General features: G+C 39.7%; 1 long non-coding RNA gene across 1 annotated transcript; it reads left to right on the forward strand.

Moving 5' to 3' along the window:
* The first annotated feature begins 1,236 nt into the window (after positions 1-1,236).
* LOC122100575 lies at positions 1,237-23,670 on the forward strand. The gene is made up of 3 exons (XR_006146204.1): positions 1,237-1,526; positions 17,788-17,792; positions 23,659-23,670. It is a non-coding gene; the product is annotated as an uncharacterized LOC122100575 (long non-coding RNA).
* Positions 23,671-24,980: the final 1,310 nt, after the last annotated feature.

The raw sequence follows: 24,980 nt of genomic DNA on the forward strand, positions 1-24,980 counted from the left end.
TTCTTTGAGGATTTGTTGTTGAGGGATTTAATTTTTTGAGTTCTAGGTATATTTTAGATATGAGACCCATGTCTGTTGTATGGCTAGTGAAGATCTTCTTCCAATCCATGGGCTTTCTATTGATCTTGCTAGTTTTGTCCTTTGCCATGCAGAAGCTCTGCAATTTTATGCAATTACATTTGTCCAACCTTTCTTTGATTTGTTGTGTTCCTGGTATCTATTAAGAAAATTTTGGCCTGTGCCAAGGAGACATATGTTATCTCCTAGTTTGTCCTGCAATGTTTTCAGGGTGTCTTTGACTATGAGGTCTTTCATCCATTTGGAGTTGATTTTTGTGCAGTGTGATATATATGGGTTTAGCTTTAGTTTTCTACAAGTGATTTACCAATTTTGTCAGCCCCATATACTGAAGAGGCTGTCTTTCTTCCATTCTATTTATTTTAGCTACCTTATGGAAGATTAGGTGGCTATAAGTCTGTTGGTTCATTGCTGGCTTTTCAATTCTATTCCATTAGACCTGAGATCTGTTCTTGTTCCAATACCTAGCTGTTTTGATTACTATGGCTTTGTAGTAGAGCTTGAAATTTGGAATTGATATTCCTGCAGCACTGTTCTTTCTGTTAAGGATCATTTTTGCTATCCGGGGTCTTTTATTTTTCCATATGAATTTTTAGATTGACTCTTCTATTTTCTTGAGGAATGAGTTTGTAATATTGATAAGTATTGCATTGAATTTTTAGATAGCCTAGGGAATTATTGTCATTTTCACGATGATTCTTCCAATCCACGAGCATGGGAAGTTTTTCCACTTTGTAAGTTCCGTTTTGATTTCCTTTTTCAGGCTTTTAAAGTTTTCATCATAAATATCCTTCACTTCTTTGATTAATTCCTAGGTATTTTATTTTTGGTGGGGCTATAATGAAAATGGTGTTGATTTCCTGATTTCAGCCATGCTTTTCTCATTGTTGGCATACAGAAAAGCCATTGATTTTTGAGAGTTAATTTTTCCCCTGCTACTTTGCCAACGTTTTAAATCAGCATGAATAATTTGAGAGTTGAATGGGTGGATTATTTAAATACAACATCATGTCATCTGCAAATAGGGAGAGTTTTATATCATCTTTCCCTATTTGGATCCCCTTTTTTTTTTTCCACAGTCCAGTAATTTATTTTAAATTGGAGAATTTCAAATTCCACAAAACTGAAGAACAGCAATATTTTGTTTGAATTCTCTCTTCTGTACACTCTAAAACACCACAATATCCAACATACACAAACCTCAGGGAAGGGTTAGTAAATACACACAAGAGTGGAATCATGGTGCTCTTTGTTCCTGAATGGAATGGTCCCACAGAAAAAGCACAGGATACAGCACAACATAAGGGCACCTGTTATATATGAAGTGAGCAAAACACACTAGCATTTTCTATATGCGTATGGGGTAACCTGCATAGGTTAAAGGGCCTTTTAAGTTCATTTAAAAATCAGGCAAGTTGTCTATATGCATTTTTAAAATAATCTGGAGAGTATTTGGATCCCTTTTATGTTTGCATCCTGTCTTATTGCTGTAGCTATGCATTCTAATACTAAATTGAAGAGAAGTGAAGAGATTGGACATCCTTGTCTTGTTCCTGAGTTAAGAGGAAATGGCATTATTTTTCCACCATTAAGTATAATGATGTCTGTAGGTTTGTCATATACAGGCTTTATTGTATTGAGGGATGTTCCCTGGATTCATAGGTTTTCCAGAGCCTTCATCATAAAGGGGTGTTGGATCTTGTCAAAGGCTTTTTCTGCATCTATTGAGATAACCATGTTCTTATTCTTGCCCTTTTTGATGTGACGAATTATATTAATTGATTTGTAAATATTGAACCAGATTTGCATCCCGGAAATAAATCCTGTATGATTTTTTGGAGGAATTGTCAAAGGAGATTGGCCAAAATTTTGTTGAGAAGTTTTTCATCAATGTTCATCAAAGAAATGGTTCTATAATTCTTTCTTTGATGAGTCCCCGCTTGCTTTTGGGAGGAGGGTTATGATGGCTTCATAGAATGAATTTGGTAGTAAACTTTCCCTTTCAATTTCATTGCAGAGTTGGAGGAGTATTGGTGTGAGTTCAGCTTTGAGGGCCTTGTAAATTTCTGCTGTAAATCCATCTGATCCTGGGCTTTTCTTAGATGGGAGGTCTCTTCTTGCTGTTTCTATTGCTATGCTTGATACGGGCATGTTAAGTTGATTTAACTCATCTTGGTTGAGTTTAGGCATGGAAACTCAAGGCATGGAAACGGCTAGGAAAAGGTCCATTTCTGCCAGGTTCTTAACCTTATTAGCATAAATGTTTGAGAAGTATTCAATTATCATGTTCTGAATCTTGGTTGCTTCTCATTCCCATTCTCATCTCTGAGTTTGTTTATTTGATATGTCCTCTTCTTTTTGAAAAGATTTGCTAAGAGAATGACAATTTTGTTATTTTTTTCGAAGAACCAACTTTTGTTTTGTTGATTTTTTATGGTGTTTTTGGGTTCTAATTCATTTAATTCTGATGTAATTTTAATTATTTCTTTCCATCTACTTGATTGGAGTTTATCTTGCTGCTCTTTTTCAAGGAGGTTCAGATGTCTTATTAAATTCTTGGTTTCAGATCTCTCTAATTTGTTGTTGTAGGACCTCAGAGCTATAAACTTGCCTCTGAGTACTGCCTTTGCTGTGTCCCAGAAAAGCTAGTAATTTGTGTGTTCATTATTTTTGAATATCACGAACATTTGCATTTCCTTTCTAATCTCTTCCATGACCCACTGGTGATTCAACAGTTGTTCTGCCTCCATGTTGTACAGGACTTTCTTTGTTGGCTTTTGATGTTGAGTTCTAATTTTATTCCCTTGGATGCTTTCTTGGCTCTTTTGTGTTCTTGATGGTTTTCTATGTGTAGGATAACTTTAATGTCTTTTGTAGGGCTTGATTGGTGGAGATATACTCTTTTAATTTTTCTTTGCTGTGGACAGTTTTTATTTGACCTTCGGTTATGAAGGAGAGTTTAGCTGGGTTCGGTATTCTTGAGTGATAATTGATTGTCTTTACTGCATGGCATTTCCCATTCCAGGCTCTTCTTGCTTTAATCTTCTCTGCTGAGAAATCTGGGGTGATTCTAATTGGTTTGTGTTTATAGGTGATAGTTCTTTTCTCCTTGAGAAATTTAAGGATCCTTTCCTTGGTCTGAATTGATCCTGTGCAGATTATAATGTGACTGGTGGGATATCCTGCTCTGGTCTGGTGGATGTGGGGTTCTATAAGCTTCTTATATCTGAATAGGCCTATCTTTTTGCATGTTTGGGAAGTTATCTGCTAGGATTCTGTTAAATAAATTTCCTAGACCATTAACTTCTTTCTCTAGGTGCTCCTCTACACCCATTATCCTCAGATTATGATTTCTGATGGTGTCTTCCAAGTGTTGAATAGATCTATCATATTTCTTGGATTTGTCTTGGATATTTGTATGTTCTTCTCTATAATATCTAGGCTCTCTGCAATCCCCAAGATTCAATCTTCTGCATGGCTTAACCTACTGTCAAGATTTTCTGCTTTGTTTTTTATTTCTTTTCCTTCTAATTGGTCGGCTTGGATGGCTTCAAATTCTTTGGTGGAGCTTTGTTTTAGATTTTGTATGACCTTTACTTCCTTAATTTGATGTACAGTGTTTATTCTCAACTGTTATGGTTTCCCTGGACACCCATTCTTTCTGTCTGGCTCCATTCAGCATTCCATTTGTGGTCTACCTGAATTGTTTCAGCTATTTATGGATTCCATGAATGCCTCTATTGATCTTTTTTTATTCTCATCCCACTCTCTCAATCCCTGTATTACTCTTTGATTAGCTTCGTCACGTTCACGCAATTCCTGTAAATCTCTAGACTGTGCTCAGCCTGCTCACACATTTCCTGTATTTCTCTTTTACTCTTCTCAACATGCTTATGCAATTCCTGCATTAATCTTTAAGTAGCTTCCTAAATTAAATCCCCCAACAAAAAATCCTGAAAGAAACAACTGCCCAATAAATAAGTGGGATAATGACTTAAAGAGAAACTTCTCTGAGGAAGAAAGAAAGATGGCCAATAGACACATGAAGAAATGCTCAACCTCCCTAGCCATAAAAGAAATGCAAATCAAAACAACATTGAGATACCACCTCACCCTAGTTAGAATGGCAAAAATCAAGAACTCTAATAACAAGAAATGCTGGAGGGGATGTGGACAGAAGGGAACCTTAGTTCATTGTTGGTGGGAGTGTAAACTTGTTCAAGCACTTTGGAAAGCAGTATGGAGGTTACTCAAAAGACTCCACATAGAGCTCCCTTATTACCCAGCAATTCCACTTTTGAGCATTTACCCAAAAGTTTACAAACAAGACAACACTAAAGCTACCAGCACAACTATGTTTATTGCAGCATTATTTACCATAGCTAAGATCTGGAACCAACCCAGATGCCCCTCAGTAGATGAATGGATCAAGAAAATGTGGTATATTTACACAATGGAATTCTATGCCTCCATCAGAAAGAATTACATTGCCCCATTTGTTAGGAAATGGAAAGACTTGGAAAAAATTATATTAAGTAAGCCAAGCCCAAAGAAACATAGGTCCCATGGTTTCCCTTTTTTGCAATATCTAGTATATGTATGAGTCAAGCAGAAAAGGTCAGATAAGGTGATGTTAGGAAAATGAACCCTAAGATATGTATTTAAAGGTTTTTTGTTTCTTTCAGGCATTTGTTTCCAACACAATTATAAGATTATTTCTTTGTTGTTTTGTATGTCCCTCCCCCACAGAATAACCCCTGCTTTCACTGTATTTGATGTCAGTATAATTTGTGGAAGGGAAGGGGAAAAACAAATCGTTTAAATAAGGATACAGGAGGACCTGTTGCAACAATGAGAAGTACAAGTTGTCATGTCGAAAACGAACTTTACAACTTGGAGGGGAGGGTTGGGTGGGGGGGAAGGAGGATGGGAAGGGATGGGAAGGGTAAACAAAGAAGGAGGCTGCAATGCTTGATAAGAAATGTACTCACTATCTTGCCCATGTAATTGTAATCCCACTGTACAGTATTTTCACACACAAAAAATTAAAAGCCTAAAAAAAAAGAAAAAAAAATCTTTAAGTAGCTTCCTAATGCTCACAAGATTCCTGTATTAATCTTTGGTTTGACTCCTCCCGCTCCCTAGCATGCTCATACTGAGTCCTTTGAAAGTTTTCAATCATTTCATTCACCATGTTTACCAGTGAAAGACCCTAGTCCCCTAGGATACTTTTGTCAACGGGAGGGCGCCCCAGAAAACTCAGACTCCAGGCCGGGAGATGCAATAAGCAAGAGGAGTTTATTTGACGTTTGCGCAAACGGACTCTCTGTCCCGAGCAGACAGGGAGCCCGGAGCAGCGGTTATAAGCCTTTTTTTAAAGGCAAAAACCACAAGATTAACGCATAACACAAAGCATCCCATGATTGGTCCATTTAAAGGTCACCATATACACCAACAATCACTTTGCCACGCGGGAAATTTTGTAACACTCTTTGTAAAATGACTGGACCATGGTTGGTTTAAGGTTGGTTTACATGGTTACAGGCCTATGATTGGTTGACATTTGGCTTAGCTTGTGGTCTTGCCAGGTGGTCGTTATCTCAAGGTCCTGTCTGGGGAATTTCTAAATTGGAACGGAGGAACACGTACTGTCTGTTTTTTATCTACGACCACTGACCTTGTCCTGGGGCCGGCATCTGGTCCCTGAAACTTCTTAACTCATTTCTGGGAAGGGAAGGGCCAATGCTAGCATAAGCAAGTTTACAGAAGCAGAATCAGCAGTTAGCAAGTTAGTAATGGTAATGGACAATTTTTAATTTTTCACCAATAGTGTTTGTACAGCTTTTTGCGAACTCCTCTGGATTATTCATTAACTATTTTGTCACCTGATTACCATGAGTGGGACGTCAGATACCTGGTCTTGCCTTTTTCTTGTGCTTTTTGGCTTGTTCTGCCCATTTGGTATGAAAGAAACACCAATTTTTTACCAGAACACTATTTTAAGGCAAGCATCAACCAGAGTCTTGTAGTTGCATAATCAAAATGGCTGCAGATACAATCTAGTTCAACAGATACAATCTATTCAACATCAAACAACTATGGGTTAATGGGCTACAAACAGCAAAAAAGGATTTGGCAAACCAGAAATTATTAGCTTTAGGAAGAAATGTGGGACAAATAGGACTAGAGGGATGTGGAGAGGTAAAAGGAGAGTAAATTTAACCAAGTCCTAATCTCAGAGAGGGAACTGGATTGGACAGAACGATAAGAGAGACATTAAAAAATAAACAAGTAAATTGGAAAAACAAAAATTAAATTTAATAAGTGAAACACTTAAAAATTATGCAAGTTTAAAGAAATGATATCGAGAGAAGAACAGGATAGGATGAGAGGAGAGACGTGATAGAAAGGAAACATGAAAATTAAAAAAAATTAAATTAGTTATTTGATAATTATGTAGGTATAAAGAGATAATACCGCTCTTAAAGAAGTTAAGCCTAAGAAGTTGTGAGTTTAATAATAAATATCTGGATTAAGTATGTACACAATGGGTGATATGGTCTAATAATTGACGACAGGTATATGTCTGAGGATGAGTAAAACAGCAATTAAGTCATGCAAAAAAAAGAAAGAGAAAAAAATAAAAAAATGAAAAGGACCGAAAGGTCAAAAGAGATTAAACACACACACACACATACACACACACACATACACCAAAAATAGAAATTATGAAATAAAAGATCAACAGAAAAATAAAAATTATGAGAAAAAAATCAACAGAAAACACTTTAAAAAAGAAAAGTTTCAAAAAAGAGTTCCTTGATTTTTTGTTTTGTGTGTGTGTGTGGGGGGGGGGGGGTGATGAATGGGAAGACCTGTATCTCCCCTGTGTCCATAACCAGTTTCTTGGTGGAGTCTCTGGTCTACTTGTGATGTTTGGTTTTCCTATGACTTGATTGGTTTCTTAAGTCTGTTTGGGCAGGCAGAAACCGCTCTGTGTTAGGCATGATTTTGTGATCCTCCTCCCAGGCTAGTTCATTGGGAGGGAGAACTGTCCTGACTATCACAAAAGAGGGAGAAGGCTCTTTCCTCTAGTATGGAGATACTGTGATGAGGCTAGGTTCTGGATAGGGTTGAGGCCTTTCAGCAAACATTAGCTTTTCCCTGAGGTGCTAGCTCCTGAGACACTCACAGAGCCCAGCTTGGATCCTTTCTTGGGGTTTATGTTTGCTGAATTTCAATTGTTTGTCTAGGCCGCTGTAGGGATTGGCAGCCTCTGGCTGACACCATAAACCTATTGTGACCTATTGTGTCATCATAAACCTATTGTGACCTCATCACCATTATGGCATCACCAACTAATTATACCATCAAAATATTATTATAACTTGATATTGTGATGCCATATTGCCATTGTAATATCACTGTCCCATTGGGTTTTTCAAACCTATTATGACTTTATAACATTTTACAAAACTCGTGGCCTTTGAGACTATTAACTTGTGAACTTGTATACTTATGATGCATAAAACACAAGACAATCCAATGAGGCACATTGAAGATAACTTTATTTACACTAGAAATGGGCCGGCATTTACCTTGTCCTGGGCTGTACACTCTGTGAGAGGCCAGCCCAACCACCAAATCTCAGAAGTACAATAGGCATAATTAATTGGTTTGCAAAACACCAACCCCCCAAATTATCATCTCCACGCTCCAAACTTCAATAGGTAAGCCTTTTTTCTTTTCCCTTTCCCCCTCCTCCTTTATAGACCTTTCCTTCATTTCCCTTTTTCCTTCCATCACTCCCTTCTTCTCTTTAGGCCTTTCCACTATCCACAGGCCTCCACTTCTCTGGCCTGCTGGCCAATAGGCATCCTTCCTTTCCTGCTCTCCCTCAAATTCCTCTTCTCCCATGTCTTTCCCCTCTTGCTGTCTCACCACTTCCTTCCAGGTCTTCCCTTGACTTTCTTCAATTCCATTGCTCTGGCCATACAGCCTATCTATAGGTTGAACCCCTCCATCACTCAAGTGGGTCTCCTGCCTAACAGTTTTGAACCATCACTTGACAAACTGCCCGTTCCCCAATCACTTCTTCACAGCTCATCATGTGAGGATGACATCCTACCCCCTCAAACAACATGCCCTGACCACTTGGGTGGCATGCCCCCTGCACTCCAGTGGACTAGGTCATGGGGCCACATTGATTAGTGGGCCCTGCACATTATTAGGTTTTCATGTCCAATCAATTCCTTGATTCTTTCTTACCAAATCCTAAAAATTCCCTTCTCTCCAACAAATGAACAGGCTTAAAAGGTAAATTTAATAGAAAAAAAGTAAATTGTAGAAACACACTAGTTAGCACTAATTAACACTTAGTAAGTCTTATTCTTAAGGGATCCTCTGTCTCTGAACAGTCCATCTTGCAGCCTTCTCTGTATAGTGGTCCACTACCTATTCCACTTGAGACTGATGGATCCAATGCTGTTTTCCTGCTAATTTAATAGCTGACAGTGAAGATAGCACCACCAAGTAAGGTCCTTGCCACTTCGGTTCCAATTTAGGACCATGATGCATTTTTACCCACACCAGCGGTCCAGGCAAGAAAGAGTGAATGGAGTTTCTTTTTTTTCCTTTTTTCAACTCCATTTCTTAGTTTACTTCACTTACCTGGGGTCTAGCTTTTGAATTTGTTTCTGAAGTGAGACTTGCTATAGAATAAACTAAATTACTCTCCCCAAAGAAATTTTCCTTCCAACTGGATTTAATTTCTTAATTGATATTTGAAATTTTTATTTTCATCCTGTGTATTTTTAAACACTTTTTATTATTATTATCTTTAAGTAGTTGTACAAAGAAGTTCCCATTCTACAAAACAGTACACGAATACAAAGTGTCTGACAACATTGTCACCCATCCCTCGTAACCTTTCCCTTCTCGCACCGTTTTTTGTAAAAATTGAGATAGGTGATTACATATATTTCACATATTTCACAGTATTTTGGAATTGTGATACTTAAAGTCACAAACACATTTTAACCTTAATGTGACAAGTCACATTATCGTTATCATGGTCTAAAGTTTGTTAATTCTATGAGTTTTGACAATCCAAATTATTTTTCCCATCTCAGGTGAGGTTTACACTTTTTTCCTTTTGCTTAATGTAGGCTATTCCCTCTTGCCCTCTTTCCCTCTCATTCATCTCTTCCCATCACTGTGTTTGGGTTGCTTAGTTATTTTTCTTCTATGTCCAGCGCAGCTGATGGGCCCCTTTGTTGTATGTTGTTCCATTTCCCACTTATTGTGTTCCTCCTCCTGGCTTCCCTCCATTGCCTGCATATTTCTACCATCTACATGGTCAAGAACATGGAGTCATTAATGGTGATACAACAAAATGAGTGGCTGTCCTTTGTTTCTCGAGTCCTGTTTACTTTGTCATGCCTTCTTGCATTTTGGCTTTAGCATCCACGTATCAGGTAGACCCTGTGCCGTTTGTCTTGTTGTTCTTGGCTTTCCTCACTCAAATAATTTGGTCTAGTTCTATCCATTTCCCTGCAAATACCATCATTTTGTCCTTTTTAATGACTTCATTGTATTCCGTTGTATAGAGTTCCCAAAATTTTTGGATCAGCTAATCACTTATGGCTCATCTGGGTTGTTTCCAAATATGGGCTGTTGTGAAGAGTGCTGCAATAATCATAGATGTGTGTGTGTCTTTGTATACTGGTTCCTGTTGTTCAGAGTAGATGCCTAGGAGTAGTATGGCCAGTTCATTGGAGAAGTCGATATTTAGCTTTCGTAGGTACCTTCAGACTGCTTTCCAAAGTGGTTGTATTAGTATACATTCCCACTAGCAATGCAGTAATATTTCTTTCTTTGTATCCCTTCCAGCATTTGTCATTGGCTGAATTTAGGATGTGGGCCATTCTGACTAGGGTAAGGTGCTATCTCAGAGTTGTTTTTAATTTGCATTTCCTTTACAGCCAGAGATAATGAACATTTCCTCATGGCTTCTTTGCCATTTTTATCTCTTCTTCTGAGAAGTCTCTCTTTAGCTCCCTTGACCATTTCAAGATTGGTTTGTTAGGTTTGTGAAGGATTAGTTTCTTGAGTTCACCATATGTAATGGATATTAGACCCTTGTGTGATATATTGCTGGTAAATATTTTTTCCCATTTCCTGGTAATCTCTATGATTCCTTTTTTTAGGCTTTTATAGTTTTCATGAAATAGACCCTTTACATCTTTGTTTAGGTTAATTCCTAGATAATTTTTTTTTTTAGGTTATTGCGAATGGAGTTGTTTCCTTGGTTTCCCTTTCTACTTGTACATTGTTGACCTACAGAAAGGTGACTGATTTTTGTGGGCTAATTTTGTATCCAGCTACTTTGCCAAATTTGTTTATAAGCTCTAAGAGTTTGGGGATGGAGCTTTAGGGATCGTTATTTTATAAAATATTGCCATCTACAAAAAGAGATAGTTGATCTTCTTCCTGTCCTATGTGGATCCATTTAATGTCCTTTTCTTGCCGTATTGCTCTGGCTAAGAATTTCAGAACTATATTGAAGAGGAGGGGATGAATGTGATATTGGCTTTTTAGAATGAGTTTCGGATTACTCCCTCTGTTTCTATTTCTATGAAGAGTTTGAGGGTTGTGGGTATTAGTTCCTCTTTAAAGGCCTTTGAGAATTCTGTAGTGAATCTATCAGATCCTGGGCTTTTCTTGTTGGAAGATTTCTGATTATTTCTACTATCTCATCGTATGTTATAGAAATGTTTAATTGATTTATCTTCTTAGTTCTGTTTAGGCAATTTGTATCTCTTTGTTTCTCAGGCAGGACAATAAATTAATTTACTGAACTGCTGCCCACACCATGCATGGTGGAGACACATGGCTGAAAAGGAAGGGGGCGACCCACCTCTGGGCCAAGACTTATCCAGGCCAGAGACAGGAAGAGATGTCGCCAGGTGGGGAAAAGGTGTGCACACTGGATCTGAATGTGACTTCAGGGTCTGGGACCTTCCTAAGTTCAGATGGGATTCTGGTGACCAGAGGTGGCCCAGGATGTGACCTAGCAGGAGGGGAAGGTAACTGCTTTTAGGTCTGCCAGTTACCTATGTAACAGATATTGGGTGGAAACTTAGCCAAGAAGTGTGGAGCTGTCCCTGTTCAAACCTTACATTCCAGCCTTTTGATAATTATGAAAAAGGTCGAAGATTCTCTCTAGCTACTTCCTCTTTGCAAGGGGTGTCAACAGTAGGTGTAGGGAGAAGGCAGCAGGCAACAGCTGTCACTTGGGCAATGAGTCCTTAGATGAAGTCTAGAGGAGGCAAGTCTCTTGGACAAAGTATGGCGAAGTCTCATGAGGCATTGAGGGACTGAAAAAAATACTAGAGAGAAAATAAATGGCAAGAGGAAGGACTTGGGTTTGGAAATGTTGGTAGAAATTTCCCTAGCTACTTCTTACATCCGGCGACTAGGTAGAGAAGAAGCCAAGTGACAAAGGCAAGAAGATAAATTCCTGTCCAGTTGAAAGGTAGAGAGATATGGACATTAGATGGGCATTCTTCCTTCTTCGCTTGACCTCCTGCCTCTGGTTTGTCTTGAAAGGGGAGGCACAAAATGGCTGATGTGATATCATCTCCTCTTACTCCTCTTCATGTTCCCTGAGTCTAGTTGCTCATTGCTGGGATTGTTTGTCCCAGTTGGTATTCAAGGAGGTTTGAACTCAAGGCCTGGGCACTGTCCCTGAGCACTTCTGCTGAAGGCTAGCACTGTACCATTTTGAGTTATAGAAACACTTGCAGTGTTTTCTGGTTAGAGATAAGAGGCTTGAGCCATGCTTCCAGACTGGCTCTTTGCAAGTTAGTTGTGAGATGGATTCTTAGGGATTTTTCAGCCCAGGCTGGCTTTGAATTGCAATTTTTGCCACAAAAGCCCTTTGTTATTTCCCATTATAGCAACAAGGAGATTAAATAGAATAAGTAGAGCTTACCTGGTCATTATCAAGAACTGACCAAAAAATATTCTGCAATGACAAAATTGTTAGATGGGAGAATCTTAGCACACATATACTAATATGCTTGCTTTGCATGCATGATGCCCTGGGTTCGATTCCTCAGCACCACATAAGCAAAAAGAAAAAAGCCAGAAATGGCCCTGTGGCTCAAGTGATAGAGCACTAACCTTGAGCTGAAGAGTTGAGGGACAGTGCTTAGGCCCAGAGTTCAGGCTCCACAACCGGACCCCTCCCCCCGCCAAAAAGAGTCATGTAGTCAGTTCTAGATTACACAACACAAAACCAAAACGGCAAAACTCAAAACCTAAAATTTTTGACAACAATGTTTAGACATCTTTGCTAACAAAGCACACCAGACGATTGGGCCTCAGTTGCCAGGGTCTGAGAAAAGAGCAACTTGTTAGCAGGACACATTTGAATAGATGGATGGAGGAGAAGTAAGCTTGGTGGAAGAATCATGATTGGAGGGGGCCAAACGCTTAACCCACCATTTGGACAAGATGCCAAACTCAAAATGGCAAATTTCCAAAAAAATGCAAAGAAAGCCTGAACAAAAAATCAAGCCTAGTTTGGCTAGCCTTTTAGAGGGAATCTAGAGGGGATTCCTTGAACCTAGCCCATGTCACACTCTTCAGGGCACAATACAAATAATTGTAGAAAAGAAAGGGAGAGATATAGCAAGTTGGACATGAATAGCAGAGAGCAAAGAGAGCCTGATAGTAAGCAGACTTCTGACCATGTACCATTGCAGAGGCAATAACTGTCTAAATCTGACAATAATATAAAAATATTACGTGCTCTACTACCCAGGGAGCACAAGAGGCATTTCAGAGGGGTTTCACAGCACAGGCATGACTCGCAACACCCCATTAAATATGTAGGATAGTCAGTCTGGTGAGGGAAGGAGAGAAGACGAGGCAGAAGCAGTGTCCCGACTTCTCCCATAGCCCACTAGAGATCAATGGCCATGCCCCCAAAACCAAGTATCCTCGGCTTCAGAGGTGACCAGCCTTTTGGCCAAAGGTCATAGGCGCATTCTGGTATGGTGCCACATCTGAACAGAGATTGAGCAACACAGAGCCATAGAGAGTAGTTTCACTCAGCAGAGTAGAGAAGTGGTGTGGACATGGATGTGAAGGCCAGCAATGGTATTGGTGAAAAGTCTCGTGTGGTGTCTCAAGGCAGTTTGGTTCTCAGAAAAGGGGTGGTTAGGAAATTCTAACATTTCCAAATCAAAAACCCTATCTAAGTCATGGCCCCATATGTAAGATATATTAAAAAGGTAGGTTTCATTCGGTAGCCTATGAACAGAATGCCACACACTATTAAGGTAGGAAAAGACGTTTATTTACCAAACTGCTGCCCCCACCATACATGGTGGAGAAGCATGGCTGAAAAGGAAAGGGGGGATAGCAATTTCTATTTCTGTAGAAATTCATCCATCTCTGCTAGGTTTTCCTTCCTTTGTGAGTAGAGTCTGGAATTATTTCGTTATGATTGTTTGAATGTCTTGGATGTTTGTTGTAATTTTCCCTGTCGTATCTCTGATATTATTGATATGGGTTTCCTCTCTTATTTTGTTAGTTACTCTTGCCAGTGGTACGTCAGGTATATTGATTTTTTTCTTTAAAACAGCTTTTTAAAATTAATTTTATTTATACTTTTCTCAGTCTCTATCTCATTCATTTCAGCTCTTATTTCAATTATCTCTTTCTGCCGAGCAACTTTAGGTTCAATTTTTTTCTTGTTTCTCTAGCAGTTTTGGTTGCTTCATAAGATTGTTTACTTGATCTCTGTTTTCTTGATATGTGCACTGAGAACAATAAATTTGCCCCTCAGGACTGCTTTCGCTGGGTCCCATAGGTTTCTTTGTGATGTTTCTTCATTTTGACTGAATTGTAGGAACTTTTTAATTTCTTCTTTAATTTATTCTGTAACCCATGTATTGTTCAACTGAGTGCTGTTTAATTTCCATGTGTTTAAGTTTTTTCCTATTTTATGCCTTGTTATTGAGAACTAGTTTGATTCCACTATGGTCAGATTGAATACAGGGTATTTTGTTGATCCTCTTGTATTTGCTTAAATTCCTTGTATTAACTAGGAAATTATCTATTGTAGAAAAAGTTAGGGGTTTGGCAAGAGTAAGACCCTGCTGGTGTCAATGTCTGTAATTCTAGCTACTCAGGAGGCTCAGATCTGTGTATTCAGGTTCAAAGCTAGCCCAGGCAGGAAAGTTCATGAGGCTTTTTCTGGGGTTGTTCAGCACCAAACCCTGCCTCATGTCTGGGTTTGTTCACCACCTTTGCCACCATGGGCTGGGCTTGGCTGCTTATGCAAGCCGGTATGGAAAGGCCCTCTACCCCACCAGGAGTCAGGTATTAACCAGTTATGTTGCCTCAGGCTGGGCTGGGCTGCTTATGTGGGCAAGCATGGAGAGGCACAAAGCGCTATGGGTCTGGAGTTGTTCACTGCAACTATCCCTGCCCCAGCTACCACTGCCTCCCCGGGCTAGTCTGGGCTGTTCCTGTGAGCTAGAGTCAAGAAGCATTGTGCCCAGACTCTGAGTGCTTTGCCACTACTGCCAGCTGCTGCTGCTGCTGCTCCAGGTTAGGTTAGGATGTTTATACCAGCAGGACAGAGGTGCCACGCTGTGAGTATAGGGTCGTTTGCCACTGCTGACATCTGCTGCTGCTCCAGACTGGGTGGTGCTACTTGCACCAGCCAGGCAGAGGCGCCATGCCAGGGAGGTTGAGGGGAGTCTTCATGCCAGCTCTGCCTTCTGAGATTTGTTTGTATTCTCTAGGTTGGCACCAGCTCATGGGAGTCTTCTGGGAGTCTTGGAATGCTTGTGGGTATGTGGTCCTCCGAGAGTCCAGAGCTAGGCAACTTAAGCAGCCTGGCAAGAAGCTCCACCACTTACGCTGCTCAGCCTGGAGCCCGATCACCAACAAGGGGTGGCTGAAGGTTATTTCCACTTTACTGTCTGTGTAGGTTTTTCCCTTTTATGTTTTTCACTTACTGTACCTCTCTGAGTAATCTCCTTTTTTGTGGGTTACTTGGAGAAACTGATAATTGAAATTCAAACTGTATTTGGTTGGGGAGAGCTTTGGTGTTTACCTGCTGTTCCACCACCATCTTGGCCTCTCCCCTTCAGGTGGAGTTTTTCTTAGGTGGATGGCGGGCCTTAGTTACCAAAGGATAGGTACATAAAAGAATATGTTGTAAAGCCTGCAGATTGTAGTTAGACAAGGCTATAGCCTTGTCAAATTTAGGATCCAAAGAAGTTGGTCTACCCTAAAGTATTTCAAAGGGATTAAATCCTATAACATAAAGTCTATATCTTGCTCCAAGGAGAGCAAAGTGGAGGAGGCTCACATAGCCAAGGACAGTCTCCGTATTTAATTTAGTCTCTGTATTTAATTTAATTTAATTTAACTAAATTAAATTCTTTCAAATGCCTTGAACTCTGAGTTCTATAAATGGATTGTAACTTCCAATTTATTCCTAGAGCGTTAGCTAATAATTGAGAACTTGGGCCATGAATGCAGGGCCGTATTTGGACCCCACAAATAAGGGAAAGCCAAATCAAGAAATTATTACATGCCTCAGCTCAGCCTGAAAATCTGTCCACTATTACTAACAGATATGAATACCCATACTTTCCAGGCTCTGCCTCTGTGAATTCCACTTTCCCAAATTCACCATCTGAGGTTCCTCACATAGGAATTCTTTCCATATGTTCCAGCTTTTCAGCATTTACCTGTTTGGAAATTACATACACACATTACAAAGGATTGTCAGCCTGAGGCCCCACTGGTTTTTGAACAGTTTTAGGCAGTTGCCTGGAACAATTTACCAGGGTGCAAATATCTACACGTAAACTGAAAGAAAGCTTGAGCCTGTTTACATTTTTCACATGTCCAGTGTCAACATTTGCCCACATATTACCACTGTTTTTGTTTCTTTCCTTAATATTAATGACTAGTAACTCTAAAGACCACACTGGTTTTAGAGTGGTCTCCCAAGCTACCTGATCAGCTCAGATATTTCCCTGTATCTTACGGTCTCTAGGTTCTTTAACTCCTGTATAGTACTCTGAACCTTGGAGACTTCTTCCATATTATTCTCCTTTTCTCTCAAACTTGCTTTCATGATCCCACTCTCCTTCTCAATGAGCTCCTTAACCTGTAAGTGTTTCGCAGGGTCACATGAGAGTTCCTTTGACTGGCTAACTGCTGCTCCTTCTCAAAACACCTTTGCTTGCTCTACAGCTCCTCCCTTAAGTTCACAAAGGTGCTAGAGGGAGGTATTTTTTCCACCTCTTCCTGTTCCAAGATGTTTCTGCATTACATTTATGGTGAAGACCTCAGCAGTCTTTTTAGCCTCTTACTCTATTAGTTTCCCTTTCTAGTTTTCGACTTCAGTGTGTTTTTGCGACAGATCTTTCAACTGTTTATCTCTTCTGTTTTTCTTCCTAATGCTCTTTCCTTTTGCCTGGCATTCTCTATCAGAGCATGTGGTCCTATAACTCTTTCTGAAGAGTAACAATCTCTTTCTTGAGCCTGATATTTTCCTGTTCACTTTTCCTGTTCACTTCCCCCTCTTTTCTTCTAGCTACTTTTTCCTTCTTTTTCTGTTGCTTTGAATTTCTGGTGACACCCTTCAAAGCTTATAATATACATGTACTTCACCCTAATACATTAGGTCTGGCTCCATTTTCATGGCAACAATTTGTTAATGCAGCATCAGGATCTCTTCTTGTCCTCACTTGTTTTTAGCAAGGATGGCAACATTGCTGTCTTGTGCTTTTGTCGGCCTCTGACCTGTGGTCCCCTAATTTGCCTCATGCTCACCCAGGCTAATGTACTTGAATTTCATTTGATTTTGTGTGTTTTCTAGGTTCCTTTTGAGGATTTTCTTCTCATTTTTGACCCTCACAAGTTTATATCTTCAAATCTTTTCTTCACGTCAAATTATTCTACCTGTTTTCTCTAATGTCCAGTGCTTTTAAACTCTTGGTGGGTTTGGACTGGCACATATTGGAGATTCTGTCTTTTATAAGCCTGTGTTTTGAGATAGAAGTGTGTGGATTTTTCTTTGCCTCATTTCTTCTTAATTTCAGAGGGCTGATTTCAAATTGAACACAATTGGAGTTCAGAGCCCCAAGTTCCTTTGCATGTTACTCCCGAGATATTAACACATTTTCCAGGTGGTTAATGTGATTACATAACCTGTCATTTTCTATCTTTCTCCTCCTTGGACATTTTGCTTGCAATAATGACACTGATCTAGTCCTAGAGGTTCCCTACTGTCATTTGCAAATGAATTGTACTGTCTTTGCCAAGGGTTTCTTGATCCCTATTCTGTTGCTCCTATCAAAACTCAACCCCCCTTCTTAGAGGCTTTTTTTCCCAGGGTATCTCTGTTATCAAACACCTACTGGGCAACCACTTCCAACTTAGAATACACGTTTCTTTCAAAACCTTCTAACTTGTGAAGCTTTCTTCTAATATCTGGGGCTGACTGGGTAACCATGGCCATATTTAGGGCTCTTTGATTCTCCAGGGCTTCAAGATCTATAGGCCTATAAGTCCTATAGACTTCTTGGAGAAATTTCAGAAGAGCATTTGGGTACTCACTGGGGAACTGTACCATCTCACTCACCTTAGATTGATGACTTGGCTTTCTAGCCACTGTGGTATCCCTGCCAATCGAACCCGTCAATAATAGGAAAGCATTTCCATACCTCAATCACTGTTAGTCTCTGCTTGGGTAAGTATGTGGAAAGACTTGCTCCAAATGGTCTGGTTCAATAGTGGGGATATTGTCTGGTCCAAGGACAACTTTCAAGTCACTGAGCAGGATTCACTCCCTTTTCTACCAGGTGAAGAGCACCTGTAAAATTTGCTGACACTCATCCCAGATGTGCTTATGTGTGAAAATTACTGTCTCTAATGAAGCAATGAGCCCCTGTTTTTTTCTGAAAATGATACAGTTTTCTGTTTCCGGTTATAAAGGTCACTAGTTGTAAAGGGAACATATATTAAAAAGGGGGCCTGACCACCGTCTCCTCCATGCCCCAATCTCAAGGGCAATAAGGGTAACTTACCACATTTTACCACCTTAGGCTGGTACAAGTAACCACTTTTGATATGGGAGGACTTAACATTAGAGTTGCTGATGGCAAAGAACAGGAGAGAGAGTACATCAATGAATCTTCCTCTGAGTGACCCTATAACCCTAGGGGATTATATTTTTTGGATATGGCAAGTTTAGGCCTTGTTCCCCCATCCTGAGAAAAAGAGTAAACTGAGGTCCATACAGGACACAGCTAGAACTATCAGCATACACACACAGACCAATAGTCACAGAAACTTAACTTACATGTCCCACACCTCTCAATGTTGACCTCTACAGGAGGTCCCAAATGACAGAGAGAATGTCCCAGATTGCCTCTTGAGGATGCTGCAGATGACCTCTGGTGGATGTCACATATGTCCTCTGTAGGAGGCTCGAGATAACCTCTCATGGAGGTTCAAAATTGCTCCCGAAGATAGTATCCGATGACTTCCAAAGGAAGTCCCAGATGTCCTCTCAAGGAGGCTGAGATTACCTCTCAAATAGCTCCCAGTTGGCCACTCAAGGAGGCAACATATAAACTCCAGAGAAGGTTCCAGATAACTCTCTTGAGAAAGGCACATATGACCTCCAGAGATGATCCTATATGGCTTCTCAAGGAAGTCCCACATGATATCCGAAGATGGTCATACATTTCTCATCAAGGTAACCCGAGATGACCTCCCAAAGAAGTTCCAGATGACCTCAGGAGGTGGTCCTAGATTGCCTCTTAAGGAAGCCCCAATGACTATTTTTGAAGAGGTCTCAGGAGGCCTCCTGAGGAAGCACCAGATGACCTCTGGATAAAGTCCAATATGGCCCCTGGAGAAGGCCCCAAATGACCTCCAGGGTAGGTCTCAGATGGCTTCTCAAGGAATTCGCAGATGTACTCTTGATAATGTTCCAGATGGCTTCCCAAAGAAACCCTACATGAACTCTCAAGGAGTTCCAAGATGGCTTCCCATGGATGCCATAAATGACCTCCAGAAGGTCCCCAAAACCGGCTGGCAAGCTTGCACAGGCGCACCTCTAGTGGAGTGTAAATGACTTTTGTCCTTGTTGGTCCTCCGGAGACAAAAACTCGAGGTAGACTCTCAACTCAGAGGGTTGACACTCTCACCTATGGGGATTTTTCCCTGGGCCTGATGCCATCCAAATGGATGATCTCAATGAGGTCTCTGAAAATTAGAAACTCTAAAGTTGAAGAGAATCCATTGAGACACATATAATAAATGTTCTCCAAACCACCAACCCCCAAAATTATGATATCCAAAGCTCCAAACATCAAAGGGCAAGCCTTTTTTTCCCCTTCCCTTGGTCTCTCCTTCTCTACAGAACTATACTTCCTTCGAGGTCTTTCCATTTTTCCCTTCTAACAGTTCCTTCTTCTCTTTAGTCCTCTCCACTCTCCAAAGGCCTGAACTGCTTTGCCTGGGTCATCAGTTGCCATCCTTCACCTCCTGCCCCCTCTCAACTTCCTCTCCTCCCAGGTTTTTTCCCTTGTGCTATCATACCACTTCCTTCCTTCCAGGACTTTTCCCTTTTCTCTTTCCTTCGATTGCTCTGAACAATTATCCTGTAAAAAATCTGTACACCTCCTCCACTCCAACTGCCTAACAGTTTTCAACTGTTACATCAGAAACAACAGCTCAATAGGTGGGGATTAATGCACCAGCCCCTCCCACAGAATACCCCACCTTCTTTGGTGGCATACTTTGTCCTCTCCAGCTGGCCAGGAGATGGTGCCTGGCTGATTATCGGACCCTATAGATTATCGTGGCCCTGATGATTATTACAGTATCCTCCTTGTGAATTAGTTGCAATTGAAATTGGAAATTTGATTGTGATGTTACAAACTCGTTATGACATCACAAACCCATTTTGACATAATCATAGCACGACATCACAAACCCATTGTGACAATATTTTCATTGTGACATCATGATTCCATTGTGACATCTAAAATCTATTATGACCTCTTAGCTCCTTTGAAAAATCACATGCCTTTTCAACATCATAGTCCCTTTGTGTACCCATATCCTTGTTGTTAACCAATGATAATTGAGATTAGACAAGCCATTATAACATCAAAAAGTATTTGTGACATAATCAACAGTGTGACATCACATTTTCATTATGAGAGCATCAGCTCATTGTGACATCACCAAACTCATTGACATAATCACATTATGACAACAATTCTCATTGTGACATCAAAGACACATTGTGAATGCCTATTCTGTGATTTCATTGTATTTCAAATATGGCATGAGAGTTGATATCAGAAACACATGTTTGTGCTTACACAATCATTTTGACATCATAATCACTTTGTGATATCGCAGTGCCATTGTGATATCACTAACACAATGTGACATCACAAAACTCTCCTGTCCTCATAACTTTTTGACATGCTAACATTGTGATATCTCTGACCTTTTTGCCTTCATAATTTGTTTTCAACCTCATATTTCATGTATGACATGAGATACCAGAAATCCACTAACATTATGACCATGTGACATCACACTGACAGATGTCATGATCATCGTGTCACGTGACATCACAAAAGGTTTTGATGTCAAAATTAGTTGGTGATGCCATACAGGTAAGAGGTCACAGTAGCTCTATGATGTCACAATTTGTTGGTGATATCTAAATGGCAAAAAGGATCTCATTTGTCATGAAATCACAGAGAATATGAGTTCACAAATGGACTGTGGTATCTTCAAAGGCATGCGTTGTCACAAATGTGATGAAGTCCTAGGAGGAATATGATATCACAGTGTGACACAATGTGCATATCTGTCAGTATGATGTCACAATTGTCATGATGTCACAGTGGATTTCTGATATCACATATCATAACAAATATTACAAGGTTGAAAACAGATTATGAGCTCATAAAGCACCTAAGACATCACAATTGCAGCACATCACAAGACTTATGAGGACAGGGAAGGTTTGTGATATCACAGTGTGTTAATGATATCACCATGGCACTGTGATTTCACAAAGTGATTGTGATGCCATATATTTATGAGATCATAATGGTTTTCTCATACAAACCCACATGCCACATTTGAAATAGAATGAACTAAGAGAATAGGCATTTACAATGTGTCTATAACATTGCAATGGCAATATAATGTCATAATGCTATGAGGTCATTATAAATTGGTGATGTAGCAAAGACATAATGGTGTCATAATGAATATTTGTTGTCTCGCTTGTGATGGGGTCACAAATGGTGATGTTATAATGGCATATATGAATTCCATTGTCATGTGTTCACAATGAGGGCATACAAAGGGACTGTGATGTCACAAATGCCACGTGTATTTTCAAAGGTACTTCAGGGTCATGATAGCTTTATGATACACTGTTGTGATGAGGTCACCAAGGGTTTTTGATGTCATAATGATTTTGTAATATCTCAAACACAGGTCCACTTTCAATTGCTAGTATTTCACAATATGCATACAAGTTCACAGAAGGATCTTGATGTCCTAATGGACATGAATTTTTTTTTAAATTATGAGGTCATATTAGGTTTGTGAATACACAATGGGACATATATCATCATGGCAATGTCAACTCACTACATCATGTCAAAATATTGTGTTGTTGTCATATTTGGTGATGAGGCCACAAAAGATTGGTGATGTCACAATGTGTTGGGCATGTCACAATGACATGATGGTTCCCAATTGTCTTTAACTTACAATAAGTATAGGAGTTCACAAAGGGACTATGGTTTCTCCAAAAGTATGTGTTGTCACAAATATATTGAAATCCTAAAATGTTTGTGATGTTAAAATTTGACACAATGGTTATGAAATCTGGCAGTGTGATATCACCATGGTCATGATGTCACTGGGAATTTGTGATATCAAGTGTCATATGTGAAATCTAATGAGGTTGACAACAGATTATGAGGACAAAAAAGCCAAAGGTATTAGAATTGCAGCATGTCACAAAAGTTATGATGACAGGATGGGTTTGTTATGTCACAGTGGGTTAGAGATATCACAATGGAAAAGTGATGTACAAAGGGATTTTGATGTCACAATGGTTAGGAGTTCTTGATTTGCTCATGATATCAACCTACAGGGCACATTATAAATAGAATGAAATCACAGAAAAGGCCTTCATAATGTGTCTATGATGTCACATGACAATGTGAAGTTATAAATCTACCATATTTTAGTTTTGTGATTTTACAACGAGCAGATGCTGTCAAAATGACAATGTGATGTCACAATTGTGATAAACTCACAAACTGTTTTTGATGTTAAAATGTCATATGTGATTCTCAATTGTCAATATTTCACAGTCGGGATTTGAGTACTCAAAGAGAATGTGATGTCACAAAGCTACGTATTTTTTGAAAATGTATAAGAGATCGTAATAGATTTGGGATGTAACAATGTGATCCTGGTGTTAAAAATATCAATGTGATGTCACAATGGGTTTGAGATGTCACAGTGGTGATGAGGTCACAATTGGTTAGTTATTTCACGAGTTTGGAATATCACAATTATTTGTCCAATTTCAATTGCTCCTAGTTCACCATGAAGACACTGTCATAACCATCAGTGCCCGTATAATCCACGGGAACAGATAGTCATCATGGCCTCTTGATCTGGACCACTAGAGAGAGGGGTGTGTGCCGCTGAAAGGGGCAAGACATGCTGTTGAAGGAGATAGGATGTCAAGCCCGACATGGTGAGATGCCAAGAAATGATTGGGTATGGACATTTGGGAAGTGATGATTGAAAACTGTTATGTAGGAATCATATTGCAGTGGGGGAAGGGTACGGCCTATATATAGGCTGCATGTTCAGAGCAACAGAAGGGGACAGAAAAAGGGGAAAGACCTGGAAGGAAAGAAGTGATGAGACTGCAGGAGGGTAAAGAGCTGGGAGGAGAGGAAATTGAGGGAGAGCAGGAGCTGAAGGATGGCACTTGGCCACCTGGATAGGACAGGGCAGGTCTGTCAAGAGTAGAACAGCCTGAAGAGAAGAAGGGAATGGTGGAAGGAAAAAAATAAGACCTGAAATGTAGGACAGGTCTGTAGTGAAGGAGGATGAAGAGATAAGAAAAAGCCTTGTCCTTTGAAATGTGGAGCTTTGGAGATCATTATTTTAGGAGTTGGTTGTTTGAAGACCAGTTAACGAATGGCTGGGCTGCTCTGTGGAGTTCTGAGGGTTCATGGTTGAGGCTGTATTTAGCTCTGGGCATCCAGCCCAGGTCAAGGTATTCGTTTGTTACAAAATTTATGAGGACAAGACAAATTTGTGATGTTACATTGCATTAATGATATCACAATGTCAATATGAGGTCACAAAGGGATTGTAATGTCATAATGGTGATGCGGTCACAATGGGTTTCTGAAATCAAATTATATGCCACATTTGAGATAGAATGAAATCACAGAATAGGCAATCACATTGTCTCTAGGACCTCACAATGAATATGTGATGTCATAATGCTATGATGTCATTGTCATTTTGGGATATCACAATGGGCTGATGGTATCCTAACAACAATGTGATCTCACTCTGGAGATAATGTCACAAAGTGTATGTAATGGTATAATGGCATGTCTGATGTCAGTTGTCCTTTTTGAAAGGTCCTAAGAGGTCACAACAGATTTGGGATATCACAAGGTGATCGTGATATCACTGTGGAAATGTGATGTCACAAAGGGTTTGTGATGTCACAGTTGTGATAAAGTCACATTTGGATAGTGATGTCACAATGAATTTGTAATATCACCATTACTTATCTAATTTCATTCTACTAGATCACAAGAAGAGTACGAGTTTACATAAGGAGCTAGAAGTCAGAAAGGCTATGGGTTTTGTAAAATGTTATGCAGACATAATAGATTGGTGAAAATGCAATGGGACAGAGATATCCCATTGGCAATGTGATGTTACCATTACATGAGATAGCATTGTTTTGAAGTCACAAATAGCTGTAATGCCATACAGCTGATGAAATCACAAAGATTTGTGATTTCACAATGGGATGTTGATGTCACAATCTCATGCCAGGTCTCTAATTAACAATATATAAGTTCACAAGGGATAATGTATCCAAAGGCATATGTTGGCACAAGTGGAATGAGTATTAACAGGTTTGTGATGTCACAATGTGACTCAGTGGTCATGACATCTGGCAGTGTGATGTCACAGTGGTCATGATGTCACAGTGGATTTCTGATATCATATGTCATACCTGAAGTATTATGAGTTAAACAATTTATGAGCTTAGAGAGGCCAGAGATCACACTGGCAGCATGTCAAAACATATATGAGGATAGGAGAGACAGTGGGTTAGTGATATAATGGCAATGTGGTGTCATCAAGGTATTGTGATGCCATAATGGTTATGTGTTCACAATCTATTTCTGATATCAACACACCTGCGACATTTGAAATAGGATGAAATCACAGAATAGACATTCCCTTGTATCTGTGACATCACAATGACCATGTGATGTCATAATTCTATGATGTCATTGTTGTTTTATGATGTTACAATGGGCTGATGTTGTCATAATGACAATGTGATGTTACACTGGTGATGATGTCACAAAGGTTTTGAGATGTTAAAATGGCATGTCTGATCTCAATTTTCATTAGCTCAAAATGAGGATTTGGGTACACAAAGGTCCTGTGATGACACAAAGGCCATGCTTTCTTTCAAACCTTCTGAGGTCATAATAGGATTGGGATGTCACAATGTGAGCATGGTG

This window comes from Dipodomys spectabilis, unplaced genomic scaffold (genome assembly GCF_019054845.1).
Source record: "Dipodomys spectabilis isolate Male_0828 unplaced genomic scaffold, ASM1905484v1 ptg000584l, whole genome shotgun sequence".
Lineage (NCBI taxonomy): Eukaryota > Metazoa > Chordata > Mammalia > Rodentia > Heteromyidae > Dipodomys > Dipodomys spectabilis.